Source organism: Coffea eugenioides, chromosome 11, assembly GCF_003713205.1.
Source record: "Coffea eugenioides isolate CCC68of chromosome 11, Ceug_1.0, whole genome shotgun sequence".
NCBI lineage: Eukaryota > Viridiplantae > Streptophyta > Magnoliopsida > Gentianales > Rubiaceae > Coffea > Coffea eugenioides.
Genome location: NC_040045.1, coordinates 21,722,833 through 21,728,302, shown reverse-complemented (window position 1 = coordinate 21,728,302; position 5,470 = coordinate 21,722,833). Strand labels below are relative to the sequence as shown.

The following is a 5,470-nucleotide window of genomic DNA, read 5'->3' as shown; positions in this document are numbered from 1 at the left end:
ATATTGAAAGAATAACCTTGAAACTTTTACAAACTTTTATGTTTTTATTATAATTGCATCCCCTAAATTTAAAAAAAAAACTCTTTTCTCTTTGCATTGCCTCCTTATATATTGAGAAATTCTCATTCCTCTTACATTATCTTCCTAAATAATCAATTTCTTTTAGAAATCTCTCCTACCGTACAAATGTTTTAAAACTATTATAATACAAAACTGATTAATATTTGAATAAGGAAATAAAAATGACTTACATCCTTTCAGAACACAAAAATTCATAATAAAAATCTTATTTTTAATCAAATTTTCTTTTCATAATAATAACTTTAGTTTATGTGTTTAATATTGCTCTCACAAGCCATAGATCCTACCTCCACCACTATACACGATCACATTTTGGAGTTTGCCTATTTTTGAAATGTTAAAAAATAATACTGATTTGTACTATTAAAACAAAGAAATTTTGTAATATGATAGTGAAACTAGGTTGAACCCAATGGAAATTTAACTTTAAAATTCCTACAAGAAACTGAAATCAGAAAACAGAAGCGGTTTTGAATTAAAATTTTAATATTTAAAATAACTTAGTTAAAAAATTAAACATTCACTTCATAGATTTGGTTGATCCTAGAAGTGCAATAATCATCCCTTTAATTTAGGCAACTAAATTTGATTACCCTTAAAGTTAACAGAAATTGAGATAAAAAATAAAAAACAAAATGCTTTTTTTTTTAAAGTTGTACAGACTAATGAGAGTGACAGCAAGTGTAGCTGGATTGTTGTATCCTAGGTTTGACAAGTTGAAAATCCTACTGCACCGGAGTTGATTCTTCCACAGAAACTTGAATCACCTTAAAGAGAGTAAGATATTTGTGCCTCAACCCACCGCATTTATGGATTATTATATTCTTATTGTTAATTATTTTATTATTGTTGTTTTTTCTATTTAACATTTGTTTTTTTATTCTAAGCTGAATAACAATTTTAAGGTGATTCAGATTAAGTTGGAGTTCAACTTACAAGTTCTTACTATCAACTCAAGTGACTTGGGTAGCCTACTGAAGGACAGGGAAAAAAATATGACAAGATCTCAACTAATGAGATATATGTAGCATAAAAGAGTGCTTGTGAAGAAAAATTTAGAAAAAAGGAAAGTTGTTGAATTCCATTGCAAGTATTATATATGACTTTTATAGTTTCTATGAAACTTCTTACCCTATTACCACAAGTTTTGGAAGGCTTCACAGGAAAAATAGGGTATCAGAGAAGTAGATTTGAAGGAGTTTACATTCCTAAACAATTACAACTTGTTGCTGCATTAAATAAATAGCCAACATGCATTTTGAAGAAATTTCAAAGATGCTTTCTTAACAAGTACAAATGAATTCTTATTTCTTCCGATGGGCAAACTGATAAGCATAATGCTTGTACAATGGCAATCTAGTTACTTACAGCAAGCCAGAATGTTGAAAAGAGAACTCAACTAAAACTGCCAAAAGCAAAAGGAAGAAATGACTACATAATGTAGGGAAAGCAACTTGAAAGGCTCTTGTCAAATTCCTAAGGATGGCCTAATCTATTAAAGAGTTTACGTGTAACCAATGATAATTTTGTATTTTGAGTGTTTTAAGTGTATTTTACTATCTAGTTTTTGTGTGTTTTAGTCATTGTTATAGCTAAATAACTAGGTTTCTAGTAAAATGTACATTTTGTGGTTCATAGTGTGAAAAATTGCATTTATATGGATTAAAGTACTGAAACTTCATGTTTTTGTAAGTTTAATAATTCAATCATCAAATAAAGAAAATTGAAAAGATATTTAGATGATTGTTAATGATTTGAAGAGATTTAAAGTGAATATGAAGTGCAAAATGTTCAAAGTGTAAATTGCAATCAAGTATAAAAGAAGAGAAGTTTGACAGCTTTGACACCTTTTGGTATTTCTGCTATATTTTGAGCTATAAGCATTCGATTAAGGTGACTCTTGAGCCATTTTGAAGCTAAGCATAGTCTACATTTCTTATGAAGACATTGAAATCCAGTTCATGAGTTTTTGTGGTCAAAAGTTGAAATACAAACACCAAACTTGTATTATAGTTAAACATGAAATCAACTACAAAAGAGAAAGTGATAAGAGAGAAGTCTCACTTGTCACATGAGCTTCAACCCTCCATCTTTGCTCTTCAAATCTTCATCCAAATCTAACTACAAATACAAGATGGAAAACTAGTCTAACTATACTATACTATTGAACTAAGAAAAACTAGTGAGCACTACATTTTTGGTGAGTTTCCCTAACCTTCCAAAGTTGTTAAAACGTCCTCCATATTTATAGAGGAATTCAAGAGCCCAAAGAGTTGTTTCTAATTGTCATTTTTTTACTCTTGAAACTCTCAAAGATTGCTTCTCAAAGTTTCCATACTCATCTGATCATTTTCAGCGGGAATATTTGCAGAAAAAGTGGTCAAAAAGGTTGTGTGAAAAGAGCACAAGTTGTAGCCAAAATCTACTAAAACGCGGGTAGAAAATGTGGCCTGTGCCCGCGTTTTGACCCCCCGTTCCACTCTTTTGCAGGTTTGCAGTTTTCTGGGCAGAATTCATCCTTACTCTGTTTTTGGTCCAACTTCAACTAATATTTTCTCAATGTTAGGGGCTAAACTAGCTCTTGTGTAAACATAAAAGTTGTAGCTCTTCAAGTTATATTTTCAATGCATCAAGAATCATCCAATTTGGAGCTCTGTGGACTGAGAAATGACCAAAATTCCCTCGACTGGTCAGAACTCTTTTTCAGCTTTCGACCATGAAAATGTACTTCTGTATTTCGACTTTTTGACAAGGAAAATGACTGAACTAGACTTTAATGTCACTACAACAAAAATGACCTTTAACGGCATTTAAAGGTGTCAGTATAGATAATCTAACCTGACACTTTACCTTTCCTCACACCTCGGACGAGTGTCGTCCCTTCCAATGTAGGGATAGGTATGTAGTATTCAAATGTGTCAGAAAAACTATGATGTTATAACATCTCATCTGCCAACGAAAATTCCTTTTCTTGATAATCGAAAGTGTCAGGATAGCGATAGTTAGTAATAAGTAGGAGTTTTTTTAACGGAGCTATGCTGACACTTTTAACTGCCAGGAGTTTTTTTATTTTTTTTGATATAGAAGCAACCTGCGGGTAGTGCTCCCTGCTATACATTCCGTCAATCAAAAAACCCAAAGGACTTGTAAAATTATCCCAAAGAACAGAATGCATATAGTAATCTAAAAGCAAAAGTCAATGCTCAAATATAATTTGTTGAACTAAAAGTCAATAACAAGTACAAACTTGAAAGATTCCCTAACAAGTATAATTTGTTGAACTAAAAGTCAGGTAACGTAATTGTACAACATTAGCAACGATTCGCGAGAGGTATAGTAAATATATATAGTACATTGTTTGGGCGCCTATAAAGCAGGATATTAAAACCGAGCAACCCATACCGTCAGCGAACTAATCAAAGTGAAGTCAGCTCCATGAATTTATGTCTAATGTGATAATTGTCTGCACCAGTAAAGTACTTTACGGGCATTTTCTTTGAACATTAGAAGCTCCATGTTCCTCAAACCTGTTAATCGAGAGATAAAACAGACTGAAAATAGGGAGAAAAAAAGGAGAAAAGTTGAATATTGAAAGGTAGAGTAGATGTAAAAGCTTACTCAGATTTTGAAAACCACATTTGCTGAAAGGAACCAAGTGACGCCAATATACTCCCACCTATCCAAACAGTGAATGCAACAAGTTAGTCGACGCGCAGCATACTGAGATGCATCTAAAGCAATGTAGCTTCTAAATGCAAAGAAATGTCCACTTCAATCATAAAGCAGAAGCAAATTGGTCTAAATATGCAACTTTGGAGGAAGCACCGAGGCACATCTAGACTATATCGTAAGTAAACATATCAAATACTGTAAATTTTTGTATTTGGAGAAATCCAGCAATTTGCTAACTATAACAAAGTTAATTCTCCTAAAACATCATTTAAATATTACATGCAAAATTATTGCATAAATTTGCCCTGTAAATTGTATTCTTCCCCATTCAAATTCTCTTACCTTTCATTTTTAAACATCCCCAAATAAAAATTCAGAAAAAATCAAAGCATATAGTTTTGAGAGGGCTTTCGACTTTCTGAGAAACTGATGGACCATTTCTCAAGTTGGAGAAGAAAAGCTCATGAAGAATATATATGCAATTGGCACAAAGAAATTAGTCCGAAATGAAGATTGTAACAAGGCGAATGTAAAGAGATGTAGAGTGACAACTAGATACCATTTTCAAATAGAAACTCAACTTTTTCAGGAGAACCACGTAATCTCCTTGCAGTAATTTGCAAAAGAGCACCATCTATAAGCATGTGTTGTACCACTCTTGCAATATTTTTGGTATCATCAATTCCAAGATGGTGACTTCCTAGTAGCGGAATTTGGAGTTCCCTCATCATTGAACCATTCCTGGAGCCTGACAATCAAAAAGTTTATCACTACAATCTGAGAAGTTTAACACAACTTGGTCTAATCGACAGCAGCTGCAAACGAGCATTGGGCTGAGATGAAACACTCTATAAAATGCATAAACTCACAGACCAATCTCACACTAATGCAACGTACTCTGAAAGTAGATTGTACAGTAACATGGTGGTCACACAACTAAATCATGCCAACCTATGGTTCACAAAGTGTAATCAACTCAGCTGAATCCAAAGGGAATCATTTCGGAATCAGAAATGTGTAAGTACAGCAAACTCACCCTTCACTTGCCAAAGAGAGATCAAATTAAAGAAAAAGGCTAACATTCAATAGTCAGTCATTAAATACGTATTGTGTAAACAATATCTCACCCTTAGTTCCACATGGGAAAGATAAGGCCTCCTCTCTGTGTCATGAGAAAATTGAACTTTTCCCTTTTTCTCTCCTGACTTCATCCATTCCTTATTAACATTGGGATGAATCCACATATCTTCCATGTCTTCTTTCGAAGTTCTGGAGTCCCAAGTTGTATTCAATGGACCTGCTGCCTCATGTATAAACACACAAAATTTATCTTTCAACACAAAGTATTATCATAGTTACAGAAAATGTACACCAATTAAGTGACAATGAAGTTTTTACATTTCAATACGGTTTCTTAAGCAATGTACTGAGTAACATAATTACTTGGGTATATGATGACAAGCAAACAGAGCATACTGCCCCCACGTAGATGTTATTTTTTTCTATTGCAAGATTTAGAGGAAATAAAGTCTGCTATTAAACTGAAAGACTACTTGATTGTGTTTGGATAATAATATTTCGCAGTTAAGTTAGATAGGAGCTTACAACATCACAATAATAATTTCTTTAGCACGAGTAATGAGTTGCTTGCTTAGTAAAAGGGAAAAATACAAGTGATAAATTTCTCAATAGAAAAAATCTGAACAAAAAAAAAATA

General features: G+C 32.8%; 1 long non-coding RNA gene across 1 annotated transcript; it reads right to left on the bottom strand.

Annotated features, from left to right (window-relative positions):
- Positions 1 to 3,260: 3,260 nt before the first annotated feature.
- LOC113754425 lies at positions 3,261 to 5,045 on the bottom strand. The gene is made up of 4 exons (XR_003465195.1): positions 4,881 to 5,045; positions 4,335 to 4,501; positions 3,700 to 3,757; positions 3,261 to 3,608 (listed from the first exon to the last, which is right to left on the bottom strand). It is a non-coding gene; the product is annotated as an uncharacterized LOC113754425 (long non-coding RNA).
- Between the last annotated feature and the right edge of the window lie 425 nt (positions 5,046 to 5,470).